This window comes from Myotis brandtii, unplaced genomic scaffold (assembly GCF_000412655.1).
Source record: "Myotis brandtii unplaced genomic scaffold, ASM41265v1 scaffold89, whole genome shotgun sequence".
NCBI lineage: Eukaryota > Metazoa > Chordata > Mammalia > Chiroptera > Vespertilionidae > Myotis > Myotis brandtii.
Window position 1 is genome coordinate 997,621 of NW_005371645.1, and position 23,684 is coordinate 1,021,304.

The 23,684-nt window shown below is 42.9% G+C and overlaps 1 long non-coding RNA gene across 5 annotated transcripts; it reads right to left on the bottom strand.

Annotated features, from left to right (window-relative positions):
- Positions 1–66: 66 nt before the first annotated feature.
- On the bottom strand, positions 67–23,190 carry LOC106724561. Of its 5 annotated transcripts, none has more exons than XR_001360390.1 (7): positions 22,819–23,190; positions 21,126–21,255; positions 16,751–16,973; positions 15,390–15,579; positions 14,757–15,175; positions 13,343–13,513; positions 67–82 (listed from the first exon to the last, which is right to left on the bottom strand). It is a non-coding gene; the product is annotated as an uncharacterized LOC106724561 (long non-coding RNA). The 5 variants fall into 5 exon arrangements; XR_001360391.1 differs by lacking the exon at positions 67–82 and adding an exon at positions 6,044–6,123 and having other exon boundaries at positions 13,347–13,513; XR_001360392.1 differs by lacking the exon at positions 67–82 and adding an exon at positions 10,130–10,226 and having other exon boundaries at positions 13,347–13,513.
- Positions 23,191–23,684: the final 494 nt, after the last annotated feature.

A 23,684-nucleotide genomic window follows, 5' to 3' on the forward strand; every position in this document is an offset into this window, starting at 1 on the left:
TCCCCTTCCCCTTCCCCTTCCCCATCTCCTTCTCCATCTCCTTCTCCTTCTCCTTCTTTGTCTGCATTTTTTAAGTCTGTTTCTACAACCAGGGAGTTGAATATAGATGAGGATTCTTTTCCCTGTAGTTCCCCGTTTCTAAGGATTGCTCTCGAAATCCCAGCTGTTTAGATGGTTCCAGACTCTGTACTCTGACATCTCAAATCCATCCATTTCACCTTCCTAACACCTGGGCTCCGAAGGGTCATAAGACACACCCAATTAAGAAAAGTCAGGCTCCCAGGTCTGATTCCCAGTGGGTCTATCTTTTAAGACTGTATTTCTCTCTGGTCTCTGCCCCCGTGACTTACGTTATTTATGCGTTCATGTAGGGCATATTAGGTTCTCACAATGCTCACATTTCCCCGCTAAATTTCCAACTCCTTCCTTCGTCCTGTTGTCTCGTTTCTGATACCTTTACCCAATAGGCTACAGTTTTCCCCACCCTTGCCCTCAGCCTTAGCCATAAGAATTAATCAAAATTGTTGAACCAGAAAACCAAAAATTCAAATTCTTACTCTCTTACAGTTTCAATATTTGAAATTAAACTTTCCTCTGGTTTCTGTTTACTTGGATGTTTTTAGTGTCTTTCAATAGTTTTTAAAATATTTTATATTACAGTTCTTGCCTGAGAGGTGAACATAAACAGTTCACTTTTACACCATTAACCAGAAGTTGACTTTCAATTATTTTTAAAGAAATTTTAAAGTTCTTCATTGAAATTTTGTGTGTTCAAAACACAGTATGAAATTTTCTCAAAAAATTAAAAACAGAACTGCCATTTGATAGAGTGATCCCACTTTTTGGAATATATTTTTTAAAAAACCAGCAATCAGAAAGAATATAAGCACCTCTATGTTCAGAGCAGCATTATTTATAATAGCTGAGATTTGGAAACAGCCCAAGTGCCCATCAGTATATGAGTGGATAAAAAAGCTGTGGGACATGTACACCATGGAATACTATGCAGTTGTAAAAAAGAACAACCTTTTACCTTTTGAGACAGCATGGAGGGACCTGGAGAGTATTAGGCTAAGTGAAATAAGCCAGTCAGAGAAAGACAAGTATCACATGATCTCACTCATATGTGGAATCTAATGAACAAAATAAATTGATGAACAAAATAGATTCAGAGACATAGAAGCATGGAACAGACTGACAAATCTCAGAGGGAAGGTGGGGGTGATTGGGGTGGGGGTGAACTAATTAACCAGGGAACTTATGTGCATAACCCATGAACACAGACAGTAGTGTGGTGAAGGCTTGGAGGGGGTGGGTGAGGGTTGGAGGGGGTCAATGGGAAAAAAAGAACACATCTGTAATACTTTCAAAAATAAAAGATAAATTTTAAATAACTAAATAAATAAAATATTATTTTGACCTCATTTTTAAGTACATTTTTGCTGGATATAGAATTCTAGCTTAGCAAGTTTATTTTCCTTTCAACTCTTTAAAAATGGTACTTCCTAGCCATATGGTTTGCATTGTTGCTAATGAGAAATCAACAGGAATTTTCATCACCATGCTCCTGTATGTGTAATTTCCCTCCTGCCATCTCTTAAGGTTTTTCTCTTTATCATTTAATTTCAGCAATTTTATTATTATATACTAAGGCGTGGTTTTCTTCTGTCCTCCTCTTTGGACTTATTGAGCATTTTGGATATGTAAGTTAACATTACTCATTAAATTGAGTATGTTTGGCCATCACTTCTTTAAAATATTTTTCTGTCCCAATCTCTTTCTGGGACTTCAATTACATGTATTCCACAGTTTCCTTACACTCTTGCGTAGGATTTTTCTTTTCTCTTCTTTTACTCTTTATATCCCTGTGTACCTCAGTTTGCATAAACTCTATTATTATGTCTTCATATTCACTGAGCTTCCCCCCACCCCCCTCTGTAGCATCTAATCTGCTGTTATGGTCATCAGTGAATTTTTTTTCGAATATTGTAATTTCATTTCTACAAACTGCTTGAAGTTTCTACAAACTTCTTTTTCATAGTTTCTATTTCTCTACTGAGATTCTTTATTGTTTCTTATTTATGCTCATAATTTCTCTTAAATCCTTGAAATATTTATAGTAGGTATTTTAAAATCCTTGTCTGAAAATTTCATCATTTTTGTAATTTCTAGGTCTGTTATCTAAAATGAAGAGAAAAGTAGTCAATATTTTCTCTTCATTATGGTTAACATTTGTCTGCCCATTTCTATGTCTAGTAATTATTTATGCTGGACATCATAGATGCTGTTTTGTTGGGTGTGTGGATAGTTAGTGTTTGGCCAGTGGCTCCAGGGGACCCCCTATGCAGATTTTAAGAGCCTCTCTTTTGCCCAACTCCCTTCTTTCAGGATCCCTGTCCCCATATAGTCCAGTCACCTCAGGCGCCCCAGACTCTACTCTTTAGCTTCCCAATTCACTAAGCATGTCATACCCTGCTTGGGTTTCCCACCCCGCCTGCCATCTGAGAAGTGCCTCTACTGCAGAAAGCACGGTGTGGGGCACCTGCTTTCCTTACTCCTCTGGGTCATCATCATTTACTTCTGTGCTGTCTTTTTCCCAACATCTATAAACAGGTATTACCTGTATTTTATGCAGTTTTATAGATGTCTACAGAGGGAAGGGTAGTCCAGTACAGTTTCTCTGTCATGACCAGAAACATAAATCTCCTAGTCTTTTAATTTGTTTTCTGTAGGAAGAAAAAGGCTAATCTCAGAGCCTGTTGTGGAGCTAAAGCTATTAGGAAAATTAAATTACTTCAGTTTGGGGGAGAAGATTATTGTGTGTTTACAAAATTAGTCTGTCCCTGGAAAAAAGAAACTTGAATTAGATAAACTCTTAGTGTCTTCTCAAATTCTATATTCCATATTTCTACACGTAGGATATGTTAGGATACTTTAGGTTACAAGTAATAGAAAACACAATTCAAACTGAATTAAGCTTTAAGTAATTGGTGATACTGTAGACTTCAGAACGGATTGAAACCAGGGACTCCACAAGATTCATCTTCCATCTTTTGAGTCAATATTCAAAAGCATCGACTTATCTAAGTCCGATTCTTCTCCTTGTCACATGATGGCTATTAGCACCTCCTGGTGACATGCTGCTCATTTAAGTCCAGAGAGGAAGCATTTCTCTCCCAATTTGTTCACATCTTCCCTCGAACGGGACCAGCTTGGATCACAAGCGAACAGCTTAGCTAAGGAAATAGGAAAGCTTTGATTACTGCGTTTCTCTAACCTAATCACATGATGGTGAATGAAATAACTTTCATTGGTTCATCCCTGGAGCTGGGCCTAGGGTTGACACATTCAAACCACCTTGCTGCAACTTATCAGAAGAAGGGTGCAATGGATATTGGGAAGACAGCTAAAAACATTACTTTAACTAAATTACATAAACTGAGTGGCTCAGCAGTTGAGCATCAACCCAAAAACCAAGAGATCACTGGTTCAATTCCTGGTCAAGGCACTTGCCTGGGTTGCTGTTCAATCACCAGTATGGGGCATACAGGACGCAGTCAATCAATGATTCTATCTCATCATTGATGTTTCTATCTCTCCCTTTCCCTTCCTCTCTGAAATCAATAAAAAATAAATTAATAAATAAATAATTTAGAAAAAGGTTTCTGTTCATAGCATACATACTGTTTCCTATACAGTGGGGCCTTGACTTACGAGTGTCCCGACTAACGAGTTTTTCGAGATACGAGCCGTCTCTTGGCCGATTTTTTGCTTTGAGTTGCGAGCTAAAATTCGGGTTACAAGCCAGCTTCAGATACCCCACCACTAGTTGGCGCAGCGAATGTCACAGTGAACGCCACAGCATCAGCCCAGCATCACGTGTCTCACTCGTTCACTTTTTGATTTGACATACGAGTAATTTGAGTTACGAGCTCCGTCACAGAACGAATTAAACTGGTAAGTCAAGGCCCCACTGTAGTACAAATAGCTTCCTACTTCTTGGATTCATTTATCAAGATGAAAGAGGGCCTCTTAATAATATTTTGATTGGAAAAAGCTCATTTAAGATATTTTATAACAAAAGATTGATTGGATATTCATATATTGATATGTATTAGTGGTTAGCACTGACTGATAAAATTATGATTTTTCCTGGAGGTTCATTTTGTGATTTTTAAAAATCTCCTGCATTAAGTATATATTTCTTACATTGTTGGAGAAAATAAATAAATCCCTTAAGATGATACTTGTGGAGTTACAAGAAGAAACAGTTGAGTGCTAGGAGAAGCAAGCAGTGTTATAGTTGAGCGTGTGGACTGCACACTCAGCCAACCTAGGTTCCTGGGCTGGCTTCACCACATGCTCCCTCTCTAAAATGGAGCTGATAGCGTGCTACCACTGCTGAATGCGTCAGGCACCCTAGCAGGCCTATCTATGTATATGAAGCCCAGTGACTGGAATGGCGGAACCACCGGAACGACAGGAATGAGCAGCCAAGTGGCCTGATTCAGGCCCCGATCAGCCTCCACCCCCAGCCAGCCCAGCCCCCAGTCGTCCCCTAACACCCAGATGAGGGGCAGGGCCAGCCGGCCAACTGCCCACAGCCCCTCCCTACAGCCAGCTGGCTGGCCCCTCCCTTGATCGGGGTGAGGGGGGCAATTGGGGGCAGGGTCAGCCAGCCAACCTCCCATGGCCCCTCCCCACTGCCAGCCCACCCCGATGGGCCCCCATCAGGGTGGGGTGGCCAGACCCCACCTGTGCAAAAATTTGTGCACCGGGCCTCTAGTTCATAAATAATATAGACTTAAACCTTACATTAGTGGAAGATGTTCAACCTTCACAGACGAGGAAACTTATGCTCTCAAATGTTATGTAAATCGCCAAAATGACATAACCAGTAAGAGGAAATCACCTCTGCCCAACTTTCTCTTCACCTGTGCTCCAGTGGGTCTGAAACTTCAGTGCATATCGAAATCACCAGGAGGGCTTGTCAAAATACAGCTTTCTGTGGCCCCACCTCTATAATTGTGGATTCAGTAGTTCTGGGTGTGGCCTGAGAATCTGAATTTCTAACAAGTTCTCTGGTGATGCTCTTACTGCTGTGAGGACCCCCCCTGAGGTTCACTCTGTGATGCTTCCTTCTCGGTGACTGTGCACACGTGGTGATGCCATCATGTCAGCATAGTTTCTCACACATGCAAGCATTAACTGGTCTTTATTTTGGTGTTTGTGTCCTAATCCCTTGCCTTAGTGATTTTTGTATTCTGGTAAAGTCCTCAGGGTTATAAAGAGGCTTGACAAATTCTCCTAGGAGTCATTATTGCCAGTACTTTCTCCAGCCCATTGCCCTAAATGGCTTTCTGGTGGTCTAAAGGAGTTACTGTCCTTCCCACTTCATAATTTAATTCTACAGAGTAAATAAGTCACAAAACAAAGTCTGTTATCATATCAATCCATTTATCAGAGTTTTGAAAGCATTAAAGTAATTTATCGCAAAATCATGTCACATGAATAAAAAGCTTTCTGTAAGCTCTTGGTTTCATTTTATACTTGATTTTTCTCCTTTCTCTGCAGCTATATGACTGGGCTGGAAATAAATTTGCCTCTTGGGGCTTTTTACCTTACAGACAGCTTTTGATAGTTGAGTTTTTCTACGAGCCTCAAGTTCGGTAAGGAAGATCACACGCAGTTATGGCCAGAGATTCTGTCGGCATTATGCTGAGTAGCAAAATGTGTCCTTACTTTATGTATATCCAGTTTCTCAGATACGTGATCATGTGGTCAACTTAGAAGGACTAATGTGACCATCTTAAGAGTGTTCAAACCACATTCTAGTTTTTAACATCAAATCACCCTGTAGTTAGCATATGTCTGACTCGAAAGTAAGATTCTTCTTTCTAAAATTGTTCCTTAATAATTATTACTACTAACTATTATTATTTAAGGGAATCTCCTTAAATATCTTGTATTATGATGAACTTCGAATTTACTGTATATTGAATTATATAGTAATTAAAGCAAATTTCTGCGTGTTAATGCAAGTGGATACTTGTGATTAGGAGTTGACTTATATTTGGATATATATGGTACTTCCATTATTTTTCTTTCCAGAATATTTCATATCTAAGAAATGGGAATAAATTAGTAGTTAGGATTCTGTGATTACAAAGACCAGGAGCCACTCAAGCGTCACTGGCTTCAGCAGCAAGCAGGATGCCTTCATGACTTCCCAGGGCAGGAAGGACCACGCCTCTCACAGGGACCAGAACAAGGAGCTGAACACCATCAGGAACCCCGGCAGCATGCTCTCTGTTTCCTGTTTTCACTGTGCTGTTCTGCTTGGATCTTCTCTTTCTGCACATCAACTGTTTCACGTTTTCTTGCCTCTGGAAGGAGGACGACCCCTCCACAGTTCACGAGAATACATTCTCCATTCGACAGGCTCGCCCAGGTGTGCAACTGTCTCTCAGTCCCATTCCAAACTCTAACAAGCAGCATCTAATGGGCTCATTTTATCCCAAATATCTAAGGGTACAGAATACAAACATGGTTGCCAGAAACCTGCTTCAGGAAAGTATGAAAGTTTTCTGATAAGTTGGTCATTATGAGTTGAAGGATACAAATAACCTACTTTCTGAACAATTTTTTAGAAACATAGTGACTTGTATTGGGTCAAGTACACCTTTAGCTACAGTGTGTGCTAAAGCAGAGGAAGGAGTCACGTGTGTTCATTCTGCTGCCCTGCATCACTGCTCCCACTTCTTTTGGTTCCACTTCACTTTTTATTAGGTTATAACTCTTCCCAGTTTCCTCACGTCCTGGCAATACTGTAAACTCATGCCTCCTCCCTGCGCCACAGTATCTGCAAAGCACATGGCACCTATGCTAAGCGTGTCCTGAGAGTAACTGGTTTAGGGGTAAGCATGTAATCACGTCCATCAGATTTCCCCTGAAAATTGATATATGACATCACGGGGAGGGGTGATTTCCTTTGGATCGTACGCCATGAGGCGTATTCATCGTTCCTGCCCTGAGCCACAGGAATATTGTTGCAAATAAAGCCCACAGCCTTAAGGAAGAAGCTCCCCAGGGTCCTGCCGCACCGGAAGTGTACTTTCCAGTTATGAAAGCCAATCAAATTCCTTTGTTGTTGTTGTTCCTAGGCTTACGGTAATTTGGGTTGGGACTCCAGCATTTGCAGCTGAAAGAGTTTAATTAACGCAGTCATATTATGTGTCTCAGAATTGACTATAAGATATTAATGAGAAATACAAGTCCACAATCCTTTATCCAAACCCTTTGGGAGTTCAGAATTGTTTGGACTTCAGAAAAGTAGAAAGATGTGTATCCCATACAGCATGTAACAAAAACCCAGAATTTAGATTCTTGGCAACACACCATAACAAAACATTTAATATTTTCTCAGCAAAATGAAAGAATATCCACACCACACAAGAGAAATGAAACCTACTAATCGCCTATGTTAGCTCAGGTCCAGCTACATGTCTGCCTCCAATGTAGGTTTAAAAATAATTTTGTTTTCAGAGTGCTGCATTTTGGAATTGTGGATAAGGGGCTATGGATATACTAGTGGCCTGGTGCACGAAATTTGTGCGGGGGAGGGGGGACGTCCCTCAGCCCAGCCTGCACCCTCTCCAATCGGAGACCCCTTAGGGATGTCCGATTGCAGGTTTAGGCCCAATCCCACAGGGAGTCGGACATCCCTCTTACAATCTGGGACCGCTGGCTCCTAACTGCTCGCCTGCCTGCCTGCCTGATTGTCCCTAACTGCCCTCCCCTGCCAGCCTGGTCACCCCCAACTGCCCTCCCCTGCCGACCTGGTTGCCCCCAACTGCCCTCCGCTGCTGGCCTGATTGCCCCTACCCCCCTGCCGGCCTGATCTCTCCCCCAACTGCCCTCCCCTGCCGACCTGGTTGCCCCCAACTGCCCTCCGCTGCTGGCCTGATTGCCCCTACCCCCCTGCCGGCCTGATCTCTCCCCCAACTGCCCTCCCCTGCCGACCTGGTTGCCCCCAACTGCCCTCCGCTGCTGGCCTGATTGCCCCTACCCCCCTGCCGGCCTGATCTCGCCCCCAACTGTCCTCCCCTGATGGCCTGATCACCCCTAACTGCCTCTGCCTCGGCCCCCACCACCATGGCTTTGTCCAGAAGGAAGTTGGATGTCCAGAAGATGGCCGGTCAACCCGATCTAATTAGCATATTATCCTTTTATTAGTATAGATAGATTATATAGGATAGCATTGCTTAAATGGGGGAGAAAAGCCTTTTTGAACAGGAGGAGATGCTCTTGGCAGACAAAAAACACATAATCCCTATATCTGGACTGATAGCCAGCCATATGCACTATACTGCCAAACTGGTCATTAAAAAATTGAACCGCTTTCTTACACCTTACAACAAACAGCTGCTGCCCTTAAAACCCCTCCTCAGCCCCCACCTTAGGTTCTGCCTTCGCAGTTCACCCAGATTAGGTTCTGATTGGTTGGTTTCTATGCCAGTCAGCGTCAAAAGCTCCACCTCCTAGGCAGCCGTCTTGTGAGGGTGTGAAGGTTAATTTGCATAGTACCTCTTTATTATATAGGATTGGTCAGTTTAAAGTTTCAACCAGGTGTAATCACTGCTGGTCCCTGACTGTGCCTCTGTTGAGCTACATCTGGGAGCTGTGCTGAATGGAACCTACTAACCTCTTGCTGATACCAGTTAAAGTCCTATGAATTCAGTCATAATGGAGCCACAGAAAAGCCCAGCAGAGTCAGATATCTTGTATCTCTAGCTCCGCTGCACACTTGCTCTGCGACCCGGGGTCCTGTTGTTTAGATGAATGAAGTAGCATATGCCAAGCACCCTGTATGCACCAAAGACGTATTTGATTTATTATTCTCATTCCCCATCCCTTCAGTGACTGAGACAGTTGGTTTTCCACTGTCTCTGCTCAAGTGTGACTGTTCTCTGCATCCCACCCAGCAGGACTCTGAAATCACTTGGCTCATGCAGGGGACCACCCCTGGGTGGAAATGGTATGCTAGGTTCACCCCAAAGAAGCAATGGGAGATTATGATGGAGCCAGCTCCTGGATCCATCCTACCATTTGCCAGGGGTCAAAATAATCATGGTAGACAGAATAATGCCCCCCACCCAGGATGTCCATGTCCTAATCCCTGGCACCTGTGAATATGTTGCTTTACATGTAAAAGAGGTTTTGCAGATGGATGAAGTTAAGTGTCTTGAGATGGTGAGATTATTCTGTATAATCCTGAGGGCCCAATGTAAACATAAGGGTTCTTGTGAGAGGCAGCCAGGAGGGTCAGAGGTTGGAGTGATGCACTTAGAAGATCAGGGAAGAGACAATGGGCCAAGGAATGCCAGCAGCCTCCAGAAGCAGAAGCATGCAAGAGCGATCCTCTTCCAGAGCTCGCAAAGGAGCCCACCCTCCCACCTTGATGGGAAGCCTAGGGAAACTGATTGCAAACCTAGACGTACGGTGATAAATCTGTTGCTTTAAGCCACTAATTTTGTGGTGATTTTGTTATAGCAGCAGGAGGAAAATAATACCATCCACAAGGGCAATCCTTAAAAGAAAAAGGAAAGAACACGTTGCCTGGGTACAATAGGAGGGGCAATGTTCACAGCAGCATTCTTCCTAAGAGCCAAAAGGCAGAAACAACCCCAATGCTCATCAAGAGAGACATGGATACACAATGTGGTGTATCTATAGAATAGAAGGTGACTTGGACACAAAAAGGAATAAAATCCCGATATGCATTACAACATAGATGAACCTTGGAAACACACTAAGTGACATAAGCCAGACATGATTCCTCTTTTACCGGGTATTTAGAATAGGCACATTCAGAGACAGGAAGTAGAATAGAGGTTACCGTGGCAGCAGCAGGGAGTTATTGTTTAATGGGAACTGAGTTACTGTTTGGGATGATGAAAAGTTCTGGAAATGGATGCACTACATTGTGAATTACTTAATCCATTGAATCGTACACTTAAAAATGGTTAAAATTGTAAATTTTCAGTTATGTATACTTCATCACAATCAAAACAATAAGTAAAGGGCGAGGAGTCTGTAGACTTTCTTTGGTAGCACATGGAGCGGTGCCATGGAGAGAGCTGCTTGCATGAATCCGTGTAGGTATGTATGTGCATGTGCCCCTTTTCCCTCTAAAATCTCTGAGTTGCTTTCTAACTGTCTGATCCCTGCAAAGCAACAACCCCACAGGGACTGGCAAAGTAGAGCCATCAGAATAACGTGACTCTGAATGCTGAGATCGTCACCAGAGGAAATTAGCTCTTCCCCGTGGAAATGGAGGGTATCAGCTCGGTTTGGCCTTTGCCAAATATTACTCTTTTTCAGCCGAAGTTAAAATTTTTGCACAATTACCTGCATTAGTTTACTTTGTTTTCCTTTGAATCACTCATTTCTGTGGGCAGATGCTATGTCTCCCATCTAGAAGTCTGAGCACTTCTGCCCGCTGCATCTTGGTGAGGCGGGAGAGTAAGAAGCCAGGAAGATTCCTTGGCCAGTGGAATAGGGAAACTGAGACAAAATAATTAAACAAGGACAAATGACTTGAGCAATTTGCAGCCAGGTAATGAATCACAAGGTTTTATCTTCCCTAACCAAGGGCACTTAGGAGCAGATGGTCGACACATTCCAGACCAGCCCGGCGCAGACTGGCCTCGACTGGTCCCTCTTGGAGGGTGTTCTTTGAAAAGAAAACTAACCAGAAAATAACCGCCGACCCCATCACACGCACATTCTGGTGAATCAGCGTATCGAAGAACACACCTGAAAAGCGAATGAGTATTCTGTTCAGACCCTCCCTCAGTCCTCCCCTAGGATTCCCAGCAGCTAAAGAAGAATAAAAAGCCTCAAGACACAGGACCAGCACTTGTGCTCTCATGAGAGCATGCCCATGCCCTGTGCCTCTGCTCTTTTTCTCCTAAGCTCTAAAGGTCCCACAAGACTCGCAACCAGGGGAGCAACGGGCAGCCACAGCTCATCCCAGGCTGACCCCCTGAACCTGTCACCAAGGCCTCATTCTCTCTGACTTTCCAGTGAGCTAACAGCAGCCCTGCCCATGCTCACTTCTGTCACTGTGACCCTCACTTCCCAGTGACTTCACACAGCCCAGTGTTGCCCACTTCTTTCCTATAACGTGTCTCCTGCTGCCGCTTCTACCCTAGGCCTTTCCTGTGTTTCACTGTCCCAGCTGTCATAAACGTCCTCTCAAACCCACCTGGACTCACCTGTGAAATCTTTCCTGCATGAAGTCAATAACCCACACACCACAGGCCGGCCTGAGGCAGCCCCGCTCCGGGCCCAGACCCCCTGCAGTAACATTGGTATAGAGTCAGCAAGGAAGACACAAGACAGGTAAGCACTGGATGGAACAATGAGAAGAGGCAGAGCAAGAACAGTTACAGTCACCGGCATTGTTTCCCCAGGGCCAGCAAGACCCTCCAGGCAACCAACACAGGGCCCCTGGCCTGCATGCGAACCATCTTCTGTCACAGGACAAAGGAGCCCAGCCCTCCTGGCAGGAGACAGGCAGCATGGATGCACACTTAGGCAGCACAAGGACCCACACTGAGTCCACAGCAGGTAAGGATATTCCCACCCAGGCTGTAAATCCAGCACGGGCAGAGAGGACTCTAGACTTCTTGATTAGGGCAACTTCCAGGCCCACAGCCCTTTCTGCTGGGTGAGTGGGCGCAGAGACTGCCCCCATGGGACTGCCTTCCTCAGCAATTGTATTAAAGTGGAGCTTTAAAAGGTAACCTTTCTAGCATTATCTACATATATAAAAGCCTAAGCGACCGGCCGACTGGCCGACTGTTCAACCAGCTGACTGGTAGCTATGATGCACACTGACCATCAAGGGGCAGATGCTCAACACAGGAGTTGCCGAGCTGTGGTGATGTGGCAGCTGTGGTTCTCAGGTGAGTCACCTGGAACCAGAGAGGAGGGAGCCCGATTCTGGGGTGTGTCACCTGAGAACCACCCTCTTGCAATCCAGGACCCCTCAGGGGATGTCAGAGATCTGGTTTCGGCCCAATCCCCACAGGCCAGGTCAAGGGACCACACCGGAGCACCGGGCCTCTAGTCCTATATAATAAAAGCCCAGTGACCAAACAGCAGAACGACCAGAATGACCACAGCCCCTCGCACTGGCTGGAGCCCACCAGTGCACGAATTCGTGCACCAGGCCTCTAGTTGTAATATAAAACTGGTATCAACTGCCATAAATAGAAGGGATCTTAAAAATAAATATGATAAAAAATAACTATGGCACTACATTCTTCTTTTTAATTTATTTTTTATTTCAAGAAAAACAATTTTAAATATAATAATGTTACATGCAATAAATATTAATATTTTAAGAAAAACTATCTTAAATATACTACTACATGCAATGAACATTAATATCTCAAGAAAAACTATTTTAAATATGTTACATGCATTAAACACCAATTATTCAAGAAAGATGATCTTAAATATAATATTGTATGCAATAAATATTGATATTTCAAGAAAAACGGATTTTAAGTATAATAATAGTACCAAGTGGCACTACATTCTTATCATTGCCTGTCACAAGGTGAAGGCTTAGGTTTCCTCTCAAATAACAAGTTGAGTCATTGTAGCACTAAACGAAGATGTTCTTTTTGACCCGAGAAGATTTGGGTGAGATACCTGACAGGACCATCATTTTCATGTTGAGACTCAAGTTTATTGAGCCGTGCCCGCCGCATTGCTTCACTCCCAGTGGGGACTGTGTGCTGCTTGCTGGGAAGCATGGGTGCTGCTCAGCCCTCTCACCTTAACCCCTAGAGTCCCGGGGAGAGCAATCGCGTTTCTCCTGTCTTTTGTCAAAAGTGCCGGGAGCGCTATCAAAGCTTCGAAATGGCGTCCAGTTCTAAGTCTGCTTTTATTAGTGATGATGATATTGCTAAATATGTCAATGTAGTAAAGGTTTCCTTAAGTTTTTGAATATGTAACTTCATTTACTTGCGATTCATAATTTTTTTTCCTAAACTGCTGTAAAATCAGCAAAAATGCCTTGGCAATTTTAGCATAGTTCCTAGGATATTGGTTGGCACTCAAAGGGTTAACAGGGGCAACAGGCAAGGGACAAGGCAAGCACTTTCTCCAGCTGTCCAGCTGATGGCGTCTGCCTCGCATTGGCCATTGGCGTACCGGAGCCTCCCAAGGGCCCTTCCTCCCACCCCAGCAGTCCCATCTTCAGCACTGGCTCAGACACAGGACACTTCTGGCTGGAGCTCCAACTACGTGAGGGACATGGTCAGACCAACCTGAATTCCCAGCATCAGCAGCCAGTCTCTCTCTAGTTGATGGTCACAGCCTTCATCGTCCATGTTCTAGCTTTAACTAGAAGTGAATGCAGAATCTCCTTTTCTTTCCAATAATAGGGCTTTTTATTGGGTTTCCCATTCAGTAATAATTTTTCTGTTTTAATCCTCTGTTAGAGGGGAAAAATCAAAATAACCACTGAGTTTCTATGCAGAAACATACCTGATAAAATTTTAATCTATGGTATAGAAGGTATTACTTTCTGATAAATATAAACATGTATTATACCTAACTACATTGTGTTTTTACTTTATTTAGTTTATTTTTTATCCTTTTCTTAAAAATGGGCATCTATTAAAAAGTCTGTTTTAAGATTATAGCAAGTAAATCTCTTACAAGTGGAATCTTTCTAAAATAGCAATGAGTGGAAAAGCATGGTAGGCAGATAAACAAAAGCCATCTTTCTCCTAAGCAGAGAAACTTGTCTTTCTTTCCATTCAGCTGCTTACTTCTGTGTAGTAACAGACTGAAGAAGATCATGTTGCAAAATTTGGCATCTACAGAGTTTATATTTTTCAGAATATTTAATGAAAGGCCACCAAATGTTAAAATAATTATCCGTTTCCTGTATGAGTGCGAGTTTTTCCCTTGCTAAAATTTTAATTAAAAATTAATTAAATGGGTTCTCCTCATTAACAAGCCACTGTAGACATTGCCCTCCGGAACAATCGCCTTAGTCACCCTCAGCAGGTCCGGGTGGCCGCCGGAAGACCTTTCTCCCCGTTGCTTCCATTAACACGCACGCCCATGCTTTCGCTTCCTCACCCATACATTCAACCCGTTTGATTCTTTTACACTGGAATCATGAGGAGAGGAAGAGCCCCAAGAGCAAAAGGAAGTATGAACGAAACTAACAATTTTTAAAATGTCACTAATTTGCTCACCAGCCACTCAATATGCTTCTATCCTAGACGAACATTAGATGAGAAACATGAATCTGTTGTTCCATTTGTGGGTGTTTTTTTTTTAAATAGGATATTCACTTCCCCACAATGAGTGTGACTTTGTGTTTTATTACTTATACTACTGGCCCGGTGCATGAAATTTGTGCACATTAAACGGGAATTAATTAGAGGAAATATTTTAATATTGCAGGTATCCGGCTCCCTCCTCCCTCCTGTCATAGTCTGGGCCGGTGCCCGCGGGGACACAGCATCAAGTCCCACCAGCGTCACAAGACCCAGAGTCAAGTTCCTGCCCACCTGCACGCGCCTCACCTCACATGCAGCCCCACCCACCTGCATGCACCTCGAAATCGCATAAGACCCAGACCCGCCGACACCCATGGGAACGCAGTGTCAAGCCCCCGCCAGCGCCCACGGGGTCTCAGCGGCAAGTTCCCGCCCACTCACATGTGCCTTGCCACGCACGCAGCCTCCTGGTGACCAGTCATTATGGTGTGAGGGCATCATGACCATGGGCTTTTTATAATATAGGATTTTTCACAATATGTCACATACACTGACTTCAGGTTCTATTTCTTATGTAAAGTGAAGCTCTGTGTGAAGTCAGAGCCTGTGCAGATCGATAGGGACATATTTGTGGGTTAGAAGCTCTCCTTCGTTCCCACCGCATAATCCTGAGTGTTTTCTTCCATCTCAGTTCTCTGCACAGCTCTGCAGGGCATGTCCATGGGCCAGACGCTCTCCAGTTCTCTGTCCCAGCCCGACCTGCCCCCAGTGGCAGCTGGCCGCTCTCCTGTTGGCAGGGCTTTCAGGAGTCCCCGTGGGAGCGCCTGGTCTTCTCATGAAGCAGATATTACAGTGCGCACCTATTGAACACAAAGGTAAGGTTAGGCCGTCCTCCAGCACCGTGACCAGCACCACCAAGTCCCCGGCTCTTTCAGGCCCCTGGGGAGGTTGTGGGGGAGAGCAGGGGCTCGGACACCTTCGCAGGCCCCAGGGCTCCGGAGTGGGCGTGGCAATGGCCACTCCAGCCCCTGGCAGGTCAAACCTCCCTGCCCACTGGCCCACCAATGGGTTTACCTGATATAATGTGGGGAAATCAGTTGGCAGGTTAGGAACATTCGTGTGTCCAGTCCACGCTGAGTGTTTTAAACAAAAACCAGCTTTTTAATCATTGTGATGTTATGGCTTTGTTGTTTTTGTTTGCTTCTGTAAAGCATTGTAGAATGTATTTAAAGTTGTGGAGTGTTTTTTTTAAGTCTGGGTTCAGCTAAAATAAAAGAAAAAATAATGTGAATTTAATAGCATTGAGATTCTTAAAAGTATAGTTAATGTAAGTGCTTCTCATCTGTGAAGGAGAAGAATGTGTTTAAACTTGTGGACAATACATATGTAAAATATAATTAATATTAAGTAGAAAATTTAAAAAATAACTAGAAATCCATTTTTTAAATTATGACATTTAACAGTCATTGTCTTATTGCTGCAACTTCTCTAATTGCTTAGTCTCAATTTATATATTTATTTTCTTGTGGGCTTGTCATGGGTTACACTTTGAGTAGCACTGTAATTGAAAGTTTTTATTGTATTTTAAAAACCTGTCATTATTTAGTCACCATAGGCATAGTTTCCTTTTATATCACTTAAAATGCTTTATTAGAAAAATTATGTAATCTCATTTCATGCCCTGATGTTAATGGGTATGAGTGTGTGTGTGTGTGTGTGTGTGTGTGTGTGTGTGATGCTATCAAAATGTTATTAGGTCCTTGATTTCTTTAAAGTATAGGAATATATGAGCCCAATGTTCCCAATGTGCTTTTGGCATTATTTATGAAAAACAGTCTTTAATTACCAAGCTTAACACATTATCCTTGGTGGAGACTCAAATCTCTTTTCCAACTTTAAACTGAGCAAAAGCTTTCATCTGGCAAGGTACTGAAGCCCACTATGAACATTTTGTGCATAGAATTATCACCAAGAGCTATTTGGCAGCTTCTCCATCTCAGTGAAAAGGACTCTGTATTTTTACTTCACACAAATAACTCTCACCACCATATAAATTATTTTCTCAATTATCTTTCAACCTTTTAGCAATAAGGTTTCCTGAATAAGAACTGGAAATATCTACATCACATTTCATGTCACATTTCTTGATCCAAATTATTTTAATTAGTTACTCAGCCCAAATCTATTTCAAGCACAACAATTTCCTGTCTATCTGGAAGAGTGGTGGGAAATTGTTACCTCATCGAACCCAATCATGGACCATAACCCATATTAATCTGGGAGACAGCCAATGCTTTTCTCTGGAGTGGTGTTACTTCTCATTTAACCTGCGAGATATTTTGTGTTGGAAGAAGTTCTGTAATTGTGAGAGAGATTTCCAACACACATATTCCAGTGGATCCCAAGTCAAGTGTAAGGCACCGGGCATCTCTTACATTTTTAAAGCACAGATGTTTATGCTCTTGGTAGGGAGCCAAGGGAAGTGCTGGATCAGCACGCTCAGTTCCAAAGGAGCCTCTATCTGTCCTCGGAATTTCAGAGAACAACGGGCTGCCACCAGTTTACAGTGTGGCTCAGATTGTTATTTTCAAATCAATTGCACTCTTCAATCAGTTGCTCTTCTCACTTTCTTGGTGGCAGGCGTTCTCTCCGATGCATCTGAAAACAACGTCCAGCTCCGGTGAGCACCTGGCCCCGCAGGTACCACTCAGACCACCGGTGGCAGGAGACAGGCTGTTGCCTCTGGCCTGGGGAGTTGGTGCAGAAGCTCCTGTGGACAAGTCCGGCCGCTGGCCTTTCCTGGGGAGAGATGCTCTTCCTTTGTGGTCTCAGAAATAGCTGCGCGGGGCTATTTCTAATGCGCTGCGTGTGCGCTTGAATGAAAGGCTTGAAACACCATTATCTAAAAATCTAATGAAACATTTGGCTCTATCTGAAAGAAGCACATGTTAATTGCTTATCAAACTATCAATTTTCATTTCACAAAATGACTGATACCTCTGTAAGTCTGTGAGGAGAAAGCATTACACTTTATTTCAAGTGCAAATTTTTTACCACCAGTAAATAGGCAGGGTAGATATAAACAGAACCCACTGTCATTAACTCAGAGCTAATTTTCTCAGGTAAAGTGTCATATTGTTTATATGCAAAACACTTCCATTTTGGCAATAAATGACCTCCTTCGTTTGCAAAATCAGCTCTTTGTTTTTGTGAAAAACAAAGACTTATTGATGGTCTGTTTTAAAAAACAAAATTCTGCTAACTGTGATTTCACAATAGCTAGTACTACTGATGTGTCTGAAGTGACCCCCTTTTAAAATGTGCCTTGGATTAACCCAGCCAACTTCAAATTTCTAGGAGTCCATGATCCGTTCTCCCCAGAGGTAACATTGGGAAGGGGTTGAAAGTTCAAGAAAAACACACTAACTATTTTTAGTGTGTTTAGCAGAAACTCAAGGGGAGAGAGATCGAGATCGAGGAGCCTGAGGTGAAACCAGAGGAAAGCGCTGCAATTGCTACGCTCTGCCCTCCCCCTCGACCCCCTCCCTCCCAGTGAAGCCCACAGGGACATCTGTGTCCAGGGGAGGTCCAGGGGGAGTGGCTAGCTCCATCTTCAACTCTGAGGAAGTCAGAGCTGAGAGGCAGCCAAGCAAACATCCTGGCCACAGCAAGGCAGGTAGCCACAGGTTTACCTGCTGAAACAATTCCATCCTCTGACAGTTTTCTCCCAGTTTAAAAGCAGCAATAAAAATGCAACAGAGATTTCTGCCTGGAGGCGGTGCCTTCCTGTGCTGCTTTGTTGTGCTGGGTTTTCTGGCTGTTTCCACGGCTCTACTTGGACAGCGGGCTGCTTTCCACCCTGTCCTCCTGCTCCGTCCTCGGCAGGAGCCCCTGCGGCCGGTCTACACATCCTCATTCGCAGGCCTTGCTCCCCTCTGCAGAGCGGCACCTGCAGGAGCCACCACCACAGCCCGGCATCCCAGAGGCCCTGCTGCTCCTTCCCTTCTCCCCATCTGCTCCCCGGCAGGACCAGCTCCTTGCCACCTCACCGTTCCTTCAGGTGGCCTGGGGGTGAGGGTGAGCAGGCTGTCACTCACACCCAGCCAGCCTGAAATGGAAGTGTGATAAATGGAACCGTACGAGGCTCAATTTCGTCTGGAAATTTCAAACTTATGATGTTCAAATAGGTTCATCAATTCCCGCACCACGCCTCTCTGCTCTCCTAATACCCAACCGCAGGTTCCAACTGAGCAGGCCCCTCTACCTGCTTCCACAGCCCAAGACATCAGGCGTTGGCATGCGTCTCGGGCCTTTGCTTTGGCATGTTTTCAATCTCATGCCCAGTTTGGGACGCAGCCACTGCATACATATTTGCTCATTCCTTTCCCGAGGAAGAATGTCAACCATGGACAACACGGCTCGTCTTCAAAGGCATTGCGCCCAGGGCTGCCTTTGTTCCTCGGTTTCTAACAGCTGAAACGGGCTTTGTTGCTGGCACATATGTCTCTACATGTCCTGTCCTGAGGAAATTGTCAAGTGGAGAATCTTCTAAATGTGCGCCTGCTCTCTCACTCGACTCCTCCCTCGCTCCTGCCCTTGGTCTTCAGGAAGCAGGCCTCAGAGTAACAGGAGACGTGTGTTCCAGAGCTCAGCTGAACGTTATCAGAGGCGCCTTCTTCAGGCAGCAAAGGCCAGTGACCTGGGTTGTTTTTGCAAAATTTGAGATGTGGTACAGTTAAATGTAAAAGGTTAAAGAGAAATTTAAATAAATACTTTTCTTTAATGTTTTTCATTAATATATAATTACATAAGCAATACAAGAAATTAATTTTGTACATCCCTAATGATTTTTTCCAATTCAGGTCCTTTTCCACGTATAGTTACTATTTTTTCATGCTGAATCTAGTTACTACATTTAGATCATATAAGTCTGCAGAAACATGTACGTTTTGTGTTTTTAAAACAAATAGAATCATTTTGTATGCTCTGCTTTACCACTTACTTTTTCCACTCAAAATACATCTTGGAGATCTTTCCATATCATAAGATATAGTTATAATTCTCTTTTAAACTACTCCATATTTTCAAGTTTTAAAAGTAGTTCCCTAGTAAAGAACATTTAAATAATCCATAATTTTTATGTTTTTTTTCTTTTTTGCTATTAAAATAATATTTCAATGAATATTTCTGAATATGTACCATAATGCACATCAGTGATTTCTTTTTCCTCCAGGGTAGATACCAAAAGATGGAATTATTGGGCCAAAGGGAGTGCCCATTTTTAATTTTCATAAATATTGGCAGCTAGCCCTCTTCTTGTCTTGTGGATCAGGTTTTGATCATCATCTCTAGTCCCTCCAAATCAAAAGTGCTAGCAGCCTTAAAACAGAAACAAATACAAGAGAGTTTTATAGCTATAACACTTTCTTCCGACTGTATGCAAGAATACACTGCACATACATTTCTGCCTATCCTACACTATGTCCCAGTGCTCACAGCACTAATGGAACATGTTTTCTTAATGGGAATACTATATTTAGAATAAAAGAGAAACAAATACAAAAGAAAGGACTGAGAATATATTCCTCTCCTAAGTTGTGGACGCAAGAGAAATCTCCAAGTGCACAGAAATAGCTTTCATATGAGAAAGCCTTTGTTTCAGAACTGCCCTCGCTAACTTGGAAAGGAAAGCTGACTGTCAGTACGCCCTATTAACCACATTAGCTTACAGGACAGCCCTGCTGCGGTGCGTGCCCACCCAGATGTTGTGAAAGTGAGCTGATTTAAAAATCTCAAGAAAACAACTTACAGTGAAAAATTCAGCCGAGTTAAATGTGTATAAATTTCAAAACTTAATTTTTCCTAATTATTGACCACATTCAACATTTTGCTTTGTGTGCCACCAGTCTTAGAGTTGTTAATCCAGTCCTTCAATAGGCCAGTTCATGGGTGTTTTTTAAAGTACATTCTTTATACAGTAGTTGCACAACTGTTACCATTTCCTAAGCACGCCCATGGGTTTGGGTGATGCTTTGCTCTGCACCCACAGACTGCCCACAGGCATAGAACACCCACGTCTCCAGAAGTCCTGTCATACCCCAAACGGGCCAGCTTAATTCCCAAACCCCATTTGTCTAGGATAATCTATTTTTCACATTCCATTTTAACATCTTCTGGAAGCGCTTTTGCAAGCAGTACACTTTGAGAAACCTATGTAAGTACATCCTGCCAGGAGAGTGAAAAATATGAAACCAATGAGCCTGGGAGGGCAAGAAAGCAAGCTCCATTAAACTAAGCAGGAGAGATTCTAGATCCTGTACAAGGAAGCTGATGACAAAGGCACAACACAGATGCCAGAAAGCCCCAGAGAGGTGATACAGTTCATTCAACAAATATTTGCTGAGTGCCTATTTATCCCAGGCCTGTTCTAGGTGCTGGGATAAAGCAGTTATTAAAACAAAAACATCCCCAAACCTGTTAAAACATTTCAAAATGTATTTACTAAGAAGATCAAGTTCTCAAAGTCAATAAATGGACACATTAAATTAAACATTTCTATATAGCAAAGGAGACCATAAAAAAATGTTTTTTAAGACATACTCTGGGAGAATATAAACAACTTCTACATATCAATAAGAAAGTAACAAGTAGCCCAATAGAAAAACAGTCAAGAGGTATTCATGGAGAAAGAAACCAAAATAGACAATAAATATGTATGATTCTTAACCTCATAAATTATAAATTAAATGCAAAATCACAAATAGATATTATTTCACAGCTAAAATGACAAAAATGAGAGGGTAGCAATACCACATGTTAGCAAGAATCTCAGGGAGTTCAGAAGCATCGCTGTTGGGGTGAGTTTCATATCGCCACTTTGGAGGTCATTTGGGCCAGGACTCCCCAAAAATCAAAATGTGAGCCACAAATGCAGGTCACACTTTCCCGCCACATGGAAGAAGAGAAAAAGAAATGGATACGGTTAATTTTATTACATTTTATTTAATCCAGTATATTGAAAATATCATCCCAACATGTAATTGAGCTAAAGATTTATTGAGACAGTTTACATTCTTTATTTCATACTGTGTCTGAAACATGACGTGTACTTTACACTCACAGGACATCTCAGCTCAAACCGCGGCCTTTGCAGGGCTGACGTTTGCACGTGGCCAGCAGTGTGGGCCAGCGTCTCCCAAAGGTGATACTGGACCAAGAAAAGTGCTATAGATTGGCATTCAAAGTTTGAAGAATATTCACTGTAACCTTGTTACAAAAGCTTTTAATAAAAACAATATGAATGTCTATCAACTATAGAATGGGTTTATGAATCTTGGTATAGTCATATCATCCTACATAATAAAGAGCTAATATGCAAATGGTTGTCAGCCCTCATGCCCTAGCAACAGGCTGGGGGACCTGAGGCTGCGCCCTGCGGGGCTTGATGGGGGTGGGGCCAGCTGGGACGGAGTCTCATGCGATTTCGAGGTGCATGCGGGTGGGCGGGGACTTGACTCTGGGTCCCTTGGTGCACCCCAGATTCTGACAGGAGGGAGATTTTCATATACATGTTACTAATTTTCTTTCATCTCTTGATACTTTTATTATAGAGAAAGGGCAAATAGCAATATTAAAATATTTCCTCTAATTAATTCCCTTTTAATGTGCATGAATTTCATGCACCAGGCCACTAGTAAAATACAATAGAGCATGAAAATAAATGAGCTATGGCCATACTTAACATTAAAGTGTATTGTGTGATAAAAACAAATTGCGGAAGAATACATAAAGTTAGATAATCACTGATGCAAAGTTCAAAAACCTCTAAAATGGTATTGTTTATCCCTTACCTATTCAAACATATATACAACAATAAACACCAATTTGGAGTGAGAGTGTTTATCAAGGAGGGAGGAAGAAGTGATCTAGGGAACAGACACTGAGGATTTCAACTGATTGATGACATCTCATTGCCTGACCCAGGTGGCACATGTTCTTGTATTTGTCCTGTTACTTTACATACTTATTGTATATTTAAAATATAGTTGAACATTGAACAACACAGGTGTTAGGGGTGCCAACCCCCATGCACAGTCAAAAATCCTCATATAACTTTGACTACCCCAAAACTTAACTATGAATAGTTGTTTTAACTGTTGACTGGAAGACTTACTGATAACATAAACAGTCTATGTATTATATACTGTATTCTTACAATAAAGTAAGCTATTGTCCCAAGTAGATCCTGGGAAAGGATCTGGGGTGTTTATCTAAGGCATCCCTTGAGATAAACTTTAACTGTGCTGGTGTGGGACATTCAAGTAGTTGCTAGCGAAGAGGCTACTCTACACAAGCAGGACCAAGGGGCAGGCTTAGGACCAAAAAAGACCAGAAGCTTTGATTTAACTTTTAAGCGTACGCAAAATAATTCAATTAACTACCAGAGGGATTACACCACATGAAACATATGCAGTTGCAAATCACACAGCACTTTATTACTCACACAATTCCTGCTGCTGAGGGTACAGGCTTAAATGGGATCCCGGTGGTGCTGTCCTCTGGGGTCTGGCAGCTAAGGCTGGTCTGGTCCGGATGCAGGGGGCCAGCATTCCTCACCCCAGAGCTCGACCGTCTCGATCGGGAGGTACTGGCCATTCTTCTATCATCTAGCAGAGAGAGGAGTGTGGAGCGGTGTCGCTTGCCAGACTGACAAGAGGACGTGCCTTTGTGGCTGTCTCGACAGGTGAGCACTGGGCTGCTTTGAATCCCACTTTTAAAGCCTGTACCCCGTTTGCAGCCGCCCAGGTGGCTATCAGTGAATTACGTCAATGCACACGTTTATCTCAAACAGGGCGAGGCACTACATGTGGTTATCGAGGGAGAGTACATCACTCACTCAAGTGGTTATTTTGATAAGTTACTCTGAGTTATTTACTGAAGTTCAAATCCTTATCTATGAGGTACACACGCTTCAGGGCAGTGGGGAATGTGTTCTTAATGTCATGCTTTAAGTTTCAAGGAAAGTTAATTTAAACATTTTAAAACCTTAATATTTTTTAGGCATTTTTAAACATTTCTATATATTACTACAACAGCTAGGCAAAGGAAAGTGCTAGTAAGAAAATCATAAGGAAGGGAACATACTATATTTATTGAAAAACTCCACCTGTAAGTGGACCTGCACAGTTCAAGCCTGTGTTGTTCAAGGTCAAAGAGCATTTACTGAAAGTCAGGAGTGCACAGTGCATTCCAAAGTGTCCAACTTTCTAGTCGATACAAATAAGTCTTGTCGCATGGATGTGAAGCGGGGGCTTTCTTCCCAGTTTTCTTTGCATAGTGAATAGACATCTAAATTACTTCTGGAAGGAA